The sequence below is a fragment of the Ranitomeya imitator genome, chromosome 5, assembly GCF_032444005.1.
Source record: "Ranitomeya imitator isolate aRanImi1 chromosome 5, aRanImi1.pri, whole genome shotgun sequence".
Taxonomy (NCBI): Eukaryota; Metazoa; Chordata; class Amphibia; order Anura; family Dendrobatidae; genus Ranitomeya; species Ranitomeya imitator.
This window is the reverse complement of record NC_091286.1, coordinates 492,371,932-492,387,831: the sequence shown is the minus strand read 5'-3', so window position 1 is coordinate 492,387,831 and position 15,900 is coordinate 492,371,932.

Genomic DNA, 15,900 nt, shown 5'->3' with positions numbered 1-15,900 from the left:
GAGTATCTGCATTTAAATAATATTGTCCACCGCAAAAGTGGTTGTCACATACTATCCACAAGTTATGTGCCGCCATGTGTTCATTCAATGTTTTTAATATTTATTTGGGGACCTAGGTCTTCCCTAGTCTAGGTATTATACTGTCTAGTGACAGGGGACCCTCTAGCTCACGGGTAGAGGCTCTCATTAGTGGCTGCAGGGTGTATCAGGGCCTCTATGGTCAGCCATCGTGGAGCGGGGGCGCCAATACATTTCCCCCTAGGGCGTCTACCTCCGCAGCCAGGTAGGGGCGATATAGGTGCCTTCAATAGGGTGGACTAGATATCCCCATTGGGTTTTGGGATTCTTGTTTTTGAGCACTTGTTTGTTTTTTGTTTGTCACTTTAGGTGGATCTAGTTTGCCTATTTTTAATAATAAAAGTGATTTTGTTTTAGGGGAGATATATGATTTTAAATCTCTCTTTTTTGGGGGGAGACTGAACAAAAAATCAGGCCCTGTGCAAAAAACAACACAATGTAAGTGGCAGAAAGTGGCTGGCTGATATATGACAAACTAACAGGACCGAAGTATATTCACTTTGTGAGAAGTTGAATCTCCCTTTTTTTTGGGGAGACTGAACCACAACTTAGGCCCAGTGTATATAACAACTCAATCTAAGTGGCAGAAAGTGGCTGACTGTTATATGACAAACTAAGAGGACAGAAGTATATCCACTTTGTGAGAATTTGAATCTCCCTCTTTTTTTGGGGAGACTGAACCACATCTTAGGCCCAGTGTATATATCAACGCAATCTAAGTGGCAGAAAGTGGCTGGCTGATATACGACAAACTAACAGGACAGAAGTATATCCACTTTGTGAGAATTTGAATCTCCCTTTTTTTTGGGAGACTGAACCACAACTTAGGCTCAGTGTATATAACAATGCAATCTAAGTGGCAGAAAGTGGCTGGCTGATATACGACAAACTAACAGGACTGGAGTATATCCACATTGTGAGAATTTGAATCTCCCTTTTTTGGGGGGGAGACTGAACCACAACTTAGGCCCAGTGTATATAACAACGCAATCTAAGTGGAAGAATGTGGCTGGCTGATATACAACAAACTAACAGGACTGAAGTATATCCTCTTTGTGAGAATTTGAATCTCCCTTTTTTTGGGAGACTGAACCACAACTTAGGCCCAGTGTATGTAACAACGCAATCTAAGTGGCAGAAAGTGGCTGGCTGATATACAACAAACTAACAGGACTGAAGTATATCCTCTTTGTGAGAATTTGAATCTCCCTTTTTTTGGGAGACTGAACCACAACTTAGGCCCAGTGTATGTAACAACGCAATCTAAGTGGCAGAAAGTGGCTGGCTGATATACGACAAACTAACAGGACTGGAGTATATCCACATTGTGAGAATTTGAATCTCCCTTTTTTGGGGGGGAGACTGAACCACAACTTAGGCCCAGTGTATATAACAACGCAATCTAAGTGGCAGAATGTGGCTGGCTGATATACAACAAACTAACAGGACTGAAGTATATCCTCTTTGTGAGAATTTGAATCTCCCTTTTTTTGGGAGACTGAACCACAACTTAGGCCCAGTGTATGTAACAACGCAATCTAAGTGGCAGAAAGTGGTTGGCTGATATACAACAAACTAACAGGACTGAAGTATATCCTCTTTGTGAGAATTTGAATCTCCCTTTTTTTGGGAGACTGAACCACAACTTAGGCCCAGTGTATGTAACAACGCAATCTAAGTGGCAGAAAGTGGCTGGCTGATATACGACAAACTAACAGGACAGAAGTATATCCACTTTGTGAGAATTTGAATCTCCCTCTTTTTTTGGGAGACTGAACCAGAACTTAGGCCCAGTGTATATATCAACACAATCTAAGTGGCAGAAAGTGACTGGCTGATATACGACAAACTAACAGGACAGAAGTATATCCACTTTGTGAGAATTTGAATCTCCCTTTTTTTGGGGGTAGACTGAACCACAACTTAGGCCCAGTGTATATAACAATGCAATCTAAGTGGCAGAAAGTGGCTGGCTGATATACGACAAACTAACAGGACAGAAGTATATCCACTTTGTGAGAATTTGAATCTCCCTTTTTTTGGGGGTAGACTGAACCACAACTTAGGCCCAATGTATATAACAACGCAATCTAAGTGGCAGAATGTGGCTGGCTGATAAACGACAAACTAACAGGACAGAAGTATATCCACTTTGTGAGAATTTGAATCTCCCATTTTTTGGGGGAGACTGAACCACAACTCAGGCCCAGTGTATATAACAATGCAATCTAAGTGGCAGAAAGTGGCTGGCTGATATACAACAAACTAACAGGACTAAAGTATATCCACTTTGTGAGAATTTGAATCTCCCTTTTTTTGGGAGACTGAACCACAACTTAGGCCCAGTGTATGTAACAACGCAATCTAAGTGGCAGAAAGTGGCTGGCTGATATACGACAAACTAACAGGACTGGAGTATATCCACTTTGTGAGAAGTTGAATCTCCCTTTTTTGGGGGGGAGACTGAACCACAACTTAGGCCCAGTGTATATAACAATGCAATCTAAGTGGCAGAAAGTGGCTGGCTGATATACAACAAACTAACAGGACTGAAGTATATCCTCTTTGTGAGAATTTGAATCTCCCTTTTTTTGGGAGACTGAACCACAACTTAGGCCCAGTGTATGTAACAACGCAATCTAAGTGGCAGAAAGTGGCTGGCTGATATACGACAAACTAACAGGACTGGAGTATATCCACATTGTGAGAATTTGAATCTCCCTTTTTTGGGGGGGAGACTGAACCACAACTTAGGCCCAGTGTATATAACAACGCAATCTAAGTGGCAGAATGTGGCTGGCTGATATACAACAAACTAATAGGACTGAAGTATATCCTCTTTGTGAGAATTTGAATCTCCCTTTTTTTGGGAGACTGAACCACAACTTAGGCCCAGTGTATGTAACAACGCAATCTAAGTGGCAGAAAGTGGCTGGCTGATATACGACAAACTAACAGGACAGAAGTATATCCACTTTGTGAGAATTTGAATCTCCCTTTTTTTGGGGTGAGACTAAACCACAACTTAGGCCCAGTGTATATAACAACGCAATCTAAGTGGCAGAATGTGGCTGGCTGATATACGACAAACTAACAGGACAGAAGTATATCCACTTTGTGAGAATTTGAATCTCCCATTTTTTGGGGGAGACTGAACCACAACTCAGGCCCAGTGTATATAACAATGCAATCTAAGTGGCAGAAAGTGGCTGGCTGATATACAACAAACTAACAGGACTGAAGTATATCCACTTTGTGAGAATTTGAATCTCCCTCTTTCTTTTTGGGAGACTGAACCACAACTTAGGCCCAGTGTATATATCAACACAATCTAAGTGGCAGAAAGTGGATGGCTGATATAAGACAAACTAACAGGACTGAAGTATATCCACTTTGCGAGAATTTGAATCTCCCATTTTTTGGGGGAGACTGAACCACAACTTATGCCCAGTGTATATAACAATGCAATCTAAGGGGCAGAAAGTGGCTGGCTGATATACCACAAACTAACAGGACTGAACTATATCCACTTTGTGAGAATTTGAATCTCCCTTTTTTGGGGGGGAGACTGAACCACAACTTAGGCCCAGTGTATATAACAATGCAATCTAAGGGGCAGAAAGTGGCTGGCTGATATACCACAAACTAACAGGACTGAACTATATCCACTTTGTGAGAATTTGAATCTCCTTTTTTTGGGAGAGTGAACCACAACTTAGGCCCAGTGTATATAACAATGCAATCTAAGTGGCAGAAAGTGGCTGGCTGATATACGGCAAACTAACAGGACAGAAGTATATCCACTTTGTGAGAATTTGAATCTCCCTCTTTTTTTTGGGAGACTGATCCACAACTTAGGCCCAGTGTATATATCTTCGCAATCTAAGTGGCAGAAAGTGGCTGGCTGATATACGGCAAACTAACAGGACTGAAGTATATCCACTTTGTGAGAATTTGAATCTCCTTTTTTTGGGGGGGAGACTAAACCACAACTTAGGCCCAGTGTATAAAACAACACAATGTAAGTGGCAGAAAGTTGCTGGAAGATATATGAAAAAATACAAGGACTGTAGTACAATTTCAATCTCCTTACAATGATCTCAGGAAAAGTATGGCAGCAATAAAAAGGACTGCTGCACACAAAAGTGTGGACAAATAAACAAGATAACTGTGCAGAAAGAAGCAACAGGATTTTTGCTTTTAAAAAAGCAGTTGGTTTGAACAGCGGCGTGCAAACAGCAATGCAGCTATCAGGGAGCCTTATAAGGCAACCTAATATGCTACAGAGCTGATGCACAAAAATATAGCCTCCACTGTCCCTACAAACAAATGGTGGTGTTGGACAGTGGAAATCGCTACAGCACAAGCAGTTTTGGGGCTTAATCTTCCCTCCCTAACTATATCCCTTCTTCTGATGAAGCTGCGGCAACCTCTCCCTATGCTACGATGAGCAGAAGTAAGATGGCAGTCGGCGTGCATGCCCCTTTATAGCCCCTGTGATGCCGCAGAAAGCAAGCCAATCACTGTCATGCCCTTCTCTAGGATGGTGGGGACCGATACCTATCTCTTTACGCTGCCCACACTCTGCGTCCTCCTTCATTGGCTGAAAAATGGCGCTGAAAGCGTCATACGAAACGCGACTTTGGCGCGAAGATCGCCGACCTCATGGCCGATCCCACACTAGGATTGGGTCGGGTTTCATGAAACCCGACTTTGCCGAAAGTCGGAGATTTTGAATTTATCCGGTCCGTTTCGCTCAACCCTAGTCGCAATCATCGCAACCTATGGCCTGATGGGACTATCGGGCATTTGACAGCTTTGGCAGATGGCTAGTCCGACCCAGGTGAACAGGGCAAATCAATCCAAACATTTTCTTATAAAATTAAATCAAAGATGAACAAATATAAAGAATATCTGCAGGGTATACATTTTTCACTGAATACTAAAGATGCGTACAGATAATACCTACAAAAGTATGGCTTAAGAAGACAAATTGGATTCAGTTTTGTTTAATGTCTTACTACTGCATTAGATATGATCCACATTTATGCACAGATAAAAGGCATATGTATGAATATTCTGACAATGTGTAAAAGAATGCAGAAATATTCTTACAGATTATAACACCCTTTCAATGGCTAATTAGAATGTAACAACACAGAAAAAGAAACAGCCTTTCTAACATCAGGCCAAGTATTAACAATGCACACAGAAGAGGCTTGCAGGTTGCAGCCAGGCTCCTTATTATTGGTTAGGTGAATCAATATATCTGTTGTTGCTGGTGCACGTACAGTATATAGTGTTTGTCAGCACGTTTGATCTAATAGTATGGGTGTCATCAATAAGCTGTAAGCCAGACACTGTGCATCACATGTATCTGTGTGACTGGAGCCCTATGTAAGCTTCAGCTGTGTGCATTTTTAATACTAGACTACCACCCCCTTACATGAATTGGTAAGTTTGTGAATAGTTTGTTCAGCAGTATTTTGCAATTTTGCTGCCCTCTTCTTTGTCATGTGGCCTACTGCATCCTGCCAGTGCATTAGTAATCTGACCTGGTGTTGGTAAGGCTGCTTCTTTTTCATTGATGTTTTTTGAATTCATGGCCTTTTGTGAGCTGTTTTTGTAATTATCATGTAAGTAAGATTAGATCACTCATGCTGTGTCTGACATAGTTCAGAAGTAAGTGGCCCAAGGTTTCCAGTTTCACTCAAAATTTCTTCCCCAATACACTGATATACAGGATTATAAAGAGGAGGCCACTTAAGAAATCTTATGAGGATTCTGAGACTTCCAGTGTCTTATAACAACTAGCTTAGCAGTCAGAAATATGTGACCTATCATAAATCTAATTTTAGGAGGACATGTGTCTATCTAGAAACAAACGCGCTGGCCTTGGAAAAGGAGACACACATAGATGAGGTTAAAAGATCAAATGAGCTTTATCAGAAGCGCTGAAATTTTTGGGCATGACCATAGAATAAGAAACAATGTCCCTTTTCTTGCACAATTTTTCCAGCAAAGAGTTGAGTAACTCGTGATGATACTTCCAAGTCTATCTGGTGTATAATACCATTACAGAAAAGTTTTCATGGTTACTATGGCTATTCATAGTGAGAAAAGCAGTTGTAGTTTTCCAGGATGAAAGTATATGAATTGCTTTGTGCTAAGTGCTTTCTGGAAAAGTTTTCCACCAAAGCAGAAAGAATATGTGACTGTTTATCCACTTGTAGGTGGTTACGTAAAATGTAATAAAATGGCCGTGGGATTTTTCCTTTTTGTAGAGGAGCTGAAACAAATTGAATATCTTACATTATACTGTGGGGTCAAAAGGTAGAGGGAGTATTGGAAATGCCAAATTTGAAAATATTGATATAACTCCTTGTTTGGAACATTAAACTGTGTGCGCATAGTTTTCGAAAGGTATGTTTTTATGTTTTTTTGGCTGCAATTTGTCTATGAGGATAACAATTTGTGATCAAACGGCTCTTAATAGTTGTGAATACCTAAGTACCACTGACTGTTGGCAGTTTTGAGCTATGGCCCTGCTTGACATCTTCTGATTTCGAAGGGAAATATAGATGATGTGTATTTTATCCCCTGCACTATTTCCCTGGCCAAATGCTGCATGCACTGTCCTCAATGTTGACCATTCATGGTGCCTCAATGCTGAGAAATTAAGGCAGACAGTTATCCATCATGCAGTACCATCAGTGAGACATCTTATTGGCTCCAAATTTATTTTGGATCAGGACACCAACCCCAAACATACAGCCAATTTCATTAAGAACTATTGTCTCTATAAAGAGGAACAAAGAATCCTGAAAGAAATGATATGCCCTCTACAGAGTCTTGATCTCAACTTCATCGATTCTGTCTGGGACTATATGAAGAGACAGAAGGATTTGCACTAGGCTACATCCACAGAAAATCTGTGTTTAGTTCTCTAAGATGTTTGAGCAACTTACAGTATCTACTGAGTTCCTTAAAAACCTGTGTACCTATAAGTGTACCTACACCAATTGATGCTTTGATGCTGAAGGCAAAGGATTTAGATTTCTCATTGATTTATTCTTCCATTTTGTTAATTTATAACAATAAATTACACTTCTACTTTTAAAAGCATTTCAGTGGCTCATTGTTCCATTCTTGATTTCCTCATCATGACTTCAGATGTTTCTTTTAACATTTCTATTTGATATTATAGTTGTATTTCTATGCTATTAGTTAAGATATCTAATATAAAGTCTTTATTCTCAAATATTGTTTTTTTTTTTACTGAAACAATGAAAACTAATAGACACCCAGCACTGCAACATTTTCACTTCCATTATTCCCTCAGAAGAAGCCTGATTCCATATTCTAGAAATATATAGTATGCTGACAATGTTATTTTAAGACTGTTCAGCTTTAGCCTAGGATAATGTGGGCCTATGGGCCCAATTCTTTTTCTTGATCTCTTTTTGTCTATAGCCTAGTGTATGTAAGGAGGAGAGCCAGATTCTGCATGCTTTATCCAGGACATATCCGAAACCACCGGTGTCGTCACCTGAGTTGCGGGGGGAAGAGTTTAGCTACTTGGACCCTTGAACACAGAACGAGGCAGAGTGGATAGGATAAGAGGGCGACAGTTCGCAGGAAAGCGGGACGCATAGTGTGGCTGTCTGATCTAGCTGCTCCCAGACACTCGCGGGCAGTGCCGGCCGTGAACAAGAAGGACTGCTCCCCTCCCTGGTTTTCTTCTTCTGAACGCAAGGACTGCAATTGTACATCAGAGGATCACCGATGTGGCCAGAACCCCGGACTCCTTCCTCAGCGGAACGACACAGGATTCATCAAGCGTCCAGGCCGGGACACCACCGCCATCATCTCAGAGACTGCTCCTTCGCATCGCCAGACTGATAAGTTTGATTCCTCTGAACTCTACCCTCCTTTCATTTACAATCGTTACCCCTAAGTTTCCAAACCCTTATTTTACTACACTGTCTATCTCACACCTACTCCCTGCACGGAGTGTACCTGTTATATTAAATCCCCATGTTAACCCTTGCCCTGCCTCCAACCATTACTGCATTCCTGTGCCTGCTTTCACTTGGCATAGTTGGCAGGATGTAGTCTTCTAGTGCAGAAGGAGCAGACCAAGCTTCAGGAGAGTACCCCAGGTCTAACATCTCCTTGGGGCCATGTTAACCAACCTACCAAAGTTTAATGAAAGCAATACCATGTTGTGGAGCTGGTCTGAGTGTATTAGGTGTTTGAAATACAACTGGAACCAGCCGCCATGGAGAATTTGCCACCAGGACTCTTGGTCACACAAATGTTGGCTGCCATACGTGAAGGGAAGGTACCAGTGCATTGTGTAAATTTGGTAAATTTGAGAGAAGAACCACCCATCTTGTTACCCAGGAGTGAGATTGCACAAATCATTGGCATGCCAGAGGAGTTGATGTTGCCGCAGACAGTCCAATTGAAAACAAAAAAGGAGGATCCTTGGACTGTAGTCGTGGAAGCCCTTTCCTCGTCAGAACCGCTGCAGCAAAAAGAAGAATGGAATACCCTCGATCAAATGCCGGATGAACTTACAGGGCTTACACCAGGACAGATACAACAGGTGGAAGCCCTACTGGGACGCTATCAGGATGTGATTGCACAGCATGAGGATGATTTTGCCTGTACCACCGCAATCACTCACGAGATTCCAACAGGGCAGGTGGCACCCATAAGAGAACGCTATCATCAAATTACTCCACAATTATACCAAGAGGAGAAGAAGATACGCTCCCAGATGTTAAAGAACGGCGTCATACAGGAAAGCCAGAGGCCGTGGCTGCTCCTATTGTCTTGGTAATCCGAGATTCATATCCGCTGTCCCGAGTTGAGGAGTCTCTACCTGCTCTGTGACAAGCAAAATATTTCTCCACTAGACTTGGCGAGCAGCTAATAGTAGGTACCAATATCGGAGCATGACCGAGCGAAGACGGCCTTTATACTACCCATGGGACTGTTTGAATTTAACTGCATGCTTTTAAGGCTGGTAAATGCTCCAGGAACTTTTCAATGGCTCATGGAGAAATGCCAGAGAGACCTGAACTTTGAAGCCATGCTGATCTATCTGTATGAAATAATTGTCTATTCTGGCACACTTGATTAACACCTGCAACGCTTAGAGCAATACTGTGCAGGCTCCAAGGACAAGGCTTGAAGGTAAAGCCTTCTAAATGTCACCTGTTCCGCACCCAGATCAAATACTTAGGATATTTGGTTTCAGCTGAAGGAGTGAGGCTGTCGCCAGAAAAGATCGCAGCAGTATGGAATTGGCCTACCCCGAAGACAGTAAAAGATGTTAGAACTTTCCTGGGCTTGACTGGATATTACCGTTGGTTCGTGAAGAACTTTACCTACATTGTAAATCCGCTACTGGAGCTGTTGAGTGGAGTCCCATCCAGAGCATAGAACAGAGAGATTCAGTGGGGATAACAACAGGAGCAAGCATTTCAAGCTCCAAAAATGGCTCTGATGGAGGCATCGGTGCTGGCCTATGCTGACTTCTCACAATCCTTCATCCTCCATACGGATAGTAGCTTGCAGGGATTAGGAGCAGTGTTGTCACAAATTCAGGATGGAAGAGAATGGATGATGCGAGTTGCTCTCTCCACGATTCTGAATGAAATCCTGGAAACTACAGTTCATTCAAGTTTGAGCTACTGGCACTAGTGTGGGCTATGACTGAGAAGTTTGTAGAATATTTGCCGGGGTCTCAAGTATTGGTACGTACCGACAATAACCTCTTGGACAATCTGGAAAATGCAAAACTAGGGGCCCTGGAACAATGCTGGGTGGCCAGAATGGCAAAGTATTGGTATAACATCACTTACCATCAAGGAGCCGAAAATACTCATGAGGATGCCTTGTCCAGAGTGACCCATGAGAAGCCCGGTCCCAACCGGGATGAAGAACTTGATGATGAGGAAATCTCTGGCTTTCAGAGCACTGTCAGGAAGATGGCCGCAACGCACGATCCAGTACAGACGGGCACTTCGATAAGCTTTATGAGGCAATCTCGTATAGAATGGGTACAGATCCAGCAGGAAGATGTGTAGCTTGCACAGATCCAGCTTTGGGTGGCCCCAAAACAGCTGTCCAGCAAGAGTGAGAGGGAGACCCTGAACACCGGGGCCTTTCAGATACCTCGGCAATGGGAAAGACTACACCTGAAAGATGGACTCTTGTCTCAGAAGATCCAGCCACAGAGAGCTTTATCTGTCACGTGGCAAGTGGTGATTCCTGAAGTACTTTTACACGAAGTGGCCAAGGAAGCCCATGAGAAAGGAGCACACTTTTACCGGAAAAGACCCTACAATGGTTACAGAGGACAGTCTATCACCCCCTGCTGAAAACAGCGTTCGAAGAAGTGTGCCGACAATGCAGGAGCTGCGAATTGTCGAAACCCCAGGAACAGAGGGCTTCTACACAGACTATTGTGATCTCGGCTCTGGAAGTTTTGATGATTGACTATTTGATGGTTGGACCAGCCTATCAGGAATATGAACATTGCCTGCTAATGATGGATCATTTCACCAAATTTGCAGTAGTGACCCTGACCCGAGACCACACTGCAGAGTCCGCAGTTCACACCATCTGTAAAAATTTTATTTAAGTATGCGGCTGCCGGAAAAGAATACACTCAGACCAGGGAGCCTGTTTTCTGGGAAAAGTGATGGAAGAAATGCATCTGTTTTACCAGATCAAGAAGTCTTGGATGGCCCCTTATCACCCTCATGGAAATGGGGCCTGCGTCCATAGCACCACAGGGTACACACCTTATACACTACTCTTCGGCAGACCTGGCAAGGAAATTAGCTGGATCCGGAGGAGGACTACCCGTGGATGGTGGTGTCCACCTGGGTGCGTGAACATCGTCATCGGTTGAAGACTCTACACCATCTGATACAGACTAAGTTTCAAGAACTGGAACATACTGAAGTGGCCCCACTACGAGGGACAGCTCTGCAGGCTGGAAATTGAGTACTGGTGTGAGACAAACATCTGCGAGACAAACTCAGCTATTGGTGGGGGAAACGCTGCACAGGGTAGTGCGTCGAGTCATCCCTGGAGGGCCAGTCTATGAAGTTTGACCTGAAGAAAGAGAAGTGCTCCTTCCCGTGTGGTGCACAGGAACATGCTACGTCCTTGTATATCCTGCTACCCATCCTTAAAAAAGAAGATGCGTTTTGCTCAACTCAGAGCCCTCCCATAATTCAAATTGAGGAAGAGGAATGTACCGAACCTCTGTCAGTAGGAAAGGGAGAAGAGCAGACAGCTGAGACTCCTGGAACTCTTGTAATTCCATAAGGGGTTGTTTCACCTGAATTGGGAGTGTCCCCGGCCCTTTCGGTCCAACCTGATTTGACATCCTCCCTAGACTCGGCAGAGACACCAAGTATATGATGTTCTGAATGCTCAACTGCAGGAAAACCTCCCAACTGTTTTGATCAAGAGCACTTTGTCTGGCGACAGATAGTGAAAGGAGTAGGAGAATGTCAATGCTTGAAGGGGGAATGTAAGGAGGAGAGTCAGACTCGATGTGCTTTATCCGGGATGGATCTGGAACCACCGGTGCTGTCACCCAAGTTGCAGGGGGAAGAGTTTAGCTCCCCAGGCCGATCCTTGAACCCAAAAAGAGGGGGAGTGAATAGGATAAAAGGGCGGCAGTGCACAGCAATGCAGGCTGTTACAGTGGAAAGCTGCAGAGCACAGAAGCTAAGTGTTAAGCTCCCGGCGCTGCAGTGTCCAGAGAAAGCAGGCCCAAGGCATAGGGGTCCGTAGGTGGCTGCCAGAGACTACTGACGGGGCGCATCCAGATAATGTTGGATCTGCCTACATCTGTGACATCGCTTAGCGTGAGCGACTTTCCCCCACAACCGGGCCCTGATTTGCGCATTCCCAAACAGTGAAATCAGTCCGCATGCAGAGTATGGCTGTCTGATCTACGTGCTCCAGACACTCCCGGGCAGTGCCGGCCATGAACAAGAAGGACTGCTCCCCTCCCAGATTTTCTTCTTCTGAACGCAAGGACTGCGACTGTACATCAACAATAGAAACCACAAGCAAAGAAATCACCACAAACTGACCATACAGTCCAATGTAATATAATTTAATTTCATTGCTGTATAATTCAAGTAAGAGGAGGTACAAAATGTAAAATAAATACAAGTAGAAAATAAAGGTACAGACCACAATGCAAAGGTACACATTGTACAAGAAAAAGGGTATGCACACCCAGGAGTAAGACAAGATGAAAATTAAGCTGGGTGAAACACAACTGTGTATGAAGTAATAAAGATCTAAAAGAATCGTATTTACATAAAAATCACTAAAAAATATAAAACAGATTAGACCCAAACAGAAAATACAGGTGAGCATCACAAGTGTTGGCATGAAAAAAAACATAGGTATAAGTGTGAATCATACAAAAATCAAAAATCAGCAAAAATACACAAATGTGTGAAACACACGTTGTGCTGAGGTGAAAAGGTCAAACATTGTAATAAAATAAGCAAACAGTGAGACACTCAAGAAATAATAACAATGTGGGTTAAGTATAATAGTGAAAGGAGGAACAGATGATTATAGTAAAAGGGTAACAACTGATCAAAGTGGGAAGTTACTCACAGTGAAACTGTAGATCCCTGGCTTCAGGATGGCATCCTACTCAATGTGCGTTTTGGCTTTTTGCCTTCATCAGAGTATCACCGATGGCGCCAGAACCCCGGACTCCTTCCTCAACGGGACAGCACCGGATTCTTCAAGCGTCCAGGCCGGGACGTTACCACCATCCTCTCAGAGACTGCTCCTTCGCATCGCCAGACTGATAAGTTTGATTCCTTTGAACACTACCCTCCCTCCATTTACACTCATTACCCCTAAGTTTTCAAACCCTTGTTTTACCACACTGTTTATCTCACACCTCCTCCCTGCGTGGAGTATACCTATTATATTAAATTCCCACGTTAACCTTGCTCTGTCTCCGACCGTTACTACATTCCTGTGCCTGCTTTCATGTACACAACATGAAATAATCTTTACATTTAGCAATATATATATATACAGTATATATAAAATATAGGCCAGAGAAAGACTTCAGAAAAGTCTTCTGAAAACCTAAATACAATGGGCAGAAAAGGGAGCCATTCATTGCAAAAATAAATGTCTTGCATTCATTGCTGTCATCAATCTACCGAAGTCAGATACACATTTCTGTTATGATTTCCATTTTCTTTGTTGCTCTCAACTAGGAGTCTAATAAATGCCTTTAATCTCAATGTCCCCTTGCCTTTTTTTGACCTCCAGCTCCTTATTCCCAATGCTTCAGAAGTTTAAAGCTCTCCATGTTATGAAAGTACTTCTGGTACAATGAGTAAGTTAAAAACAACTTAGAAACTGTCTTTTGAATTCCAATACTTTGGCCTTCAGGGTCACTAAAGTCCTAATAATACAAATTGTATAATGTTCTCCTGACCTTTTTGGTGCCCTGTAATGTTTTGTACATATTACCATGGGAAAAGTGGATTTCTGGTAGAACTGTGACATCTTTCGTTATGCTATGGTAAACTGATCAGACCTGCAAAGATTTTGCTACTTGATAGTTTGTGTCAATATAATTTGCTGTGACCTTTTGTGTAAAAAGAAACTCTTACACAGAGTGCTATCATTTTCTCAAAGATACCTTAATTTTTAACCCTGTTTTTTCTGCACTTAAAAAATTGCTTAAAGTAGAGATGAGTGGATCAAATTCATGTGAATCCAAACCATGTTAAATATGTAGGAGTTGACTCAACTTTGTAAATTTACAGGATGCAAAACGCCAATTCTTAAATTCACTAACAATGCTGCCACTATTAACACAAAGCAGATGAATGGGTAAGTCAGATTAGGATTGTATAAACTTGGTTGGGGCAAAGTGAAATTGCCTGTAATAGTTGCAGCTAGCACATCACAAGGAATATTACAGCCAATCAGGAGGTGCTATCGCAGCTGGTATAAAAGCAGAAACAGTGAATTCAGTAGCAATTTTGTGGCTAATAAGCATATTGAAAAGACTTCACAGCTCATAGCTTAGTCACAGATATATGAAGAGAAAGTCATTAAAATTTTGCATAGAGTTGGCGACTAGGGTTGAGCGAAACGGGTCGGCCATTTTCAGAAGTCGCCGACTTTTGGCAAAGTCGGGTTTCATGAAACAGGGCGCGTCCGAGGGTGAGTATATACCTAATAGGAATATAGTCACCCTCGGACGCGCCCTGCTTCTTTCCGGCAGCCTTCCTTCCTAAGAATCAGCGCTTGCAGGACCTTGCGGTGACGTCGCGGCTTGTGATTGGTCGCGCGAGCGGTCACATGGGCGGTCGCGCAACCAATCTCAAGCCGTGACGTCACCGCAAGGTCCTGCAAGCGCTGATTCGAAGGAAGGAAGGTTCCCGGTTAGTACCAGGGCGCGTCCGAGGGTGAGTATAGCGATATTTTTTATTTTAATTCTTTATTTTACACTTAAATATGGATCGCAGGGCCTGAAGGAGAGTTTCCTCTCCTTCAGACCCTGGGAACCATTGGAAACCCAATGCACTGCATTGGGTTTCGAGTTTCGGCCGACCCCGACCCCGACTTTTTTATAGGATCCGCCGATTTCACTCGACCCGACTTTTGAAAAAGTCTGGTTTTGTGAAACCCGACCCGATCCTATAAAAGTAAAAGTCGCTCAACCCTATTGGCGACAGCTCCAAAGTGGAGAAAATTAGTGTGAGAGGAAAAAAGAATAACATAAAATTACTTGATAGGGTGAGAGCAAAAGAATATCAAACAGCTAGATGCTGCAGATTACTTTATCATGCAGTTATAGTGCTGTTGCCTTGCAATTACACTTTTTTTGTGCGTTGATGAAGAGGCAGGACACCAATATTGCTGAAAGTAAAAAAAAAGTAACTCTGTGAAAGCCTTACAAAAAGAATGTGTTTCACAAGCTACAGATTTATTTTGCACAACTGTTATGTTTTTTTAACAGTACATGTATGCAACATCCAATATTGTGGCCTGCTGCCAATGCATTTTTTTATGTTTACATTGTATTTCTTAGTTGGACCCTTTTCAGAAAGGGTTGGGGTTTTGTTAAAAAATATAAAAGAGAATCAAAAAAGCGCAATCATTTAGGTCTGAAATTGTCCGCTTCACAAAGTTTGCATAATTCAAACTACCCATCAAAATTACTGCTTGTGGAAAAGTCTCAACTGCAGCAAAAAAGTTCTGATTATGGCAAGTTCTATCTGTGTTTTTCTCAGGCGTCATCTCTGAATATATCACTGTGTGCAGGCTGTTTCTCCATCAGCACATAAAGAGGCATTACCCGGCCACTAGGGAAAGCAAACTGGACGGAACTATGAGCAGTAAGCTGCATAAACTGCCTTACCCTCCTTCTCATGATTGTCTTTTTGGTAGCCAAGCTACTTCAAATTATAAAACCTATATAAAGGCCAACACCCACAAATCAATGTGAAAGTGCAAGGATAGGTAAAGTAGGTTCAGTGCCGAAATTAATGAAAATCATACAAGAAAAAGCACCAAAAGAAGAGCCAAGTAAAATTAAAAATATAGAAACTTTATTGAAACCAAAATATGTAAAACCATACAGCTAATGATAAATAGGGATATGACAGAGGTAAGTCAAATAGGGTGGGACCACAGTCAGAGTCAGGTAGACAACAGGTTTATAACAGATTAACAATTTTGCTCAAAAGGATGCAAATGTATTAGTGCAATGTAGCATATCTAATA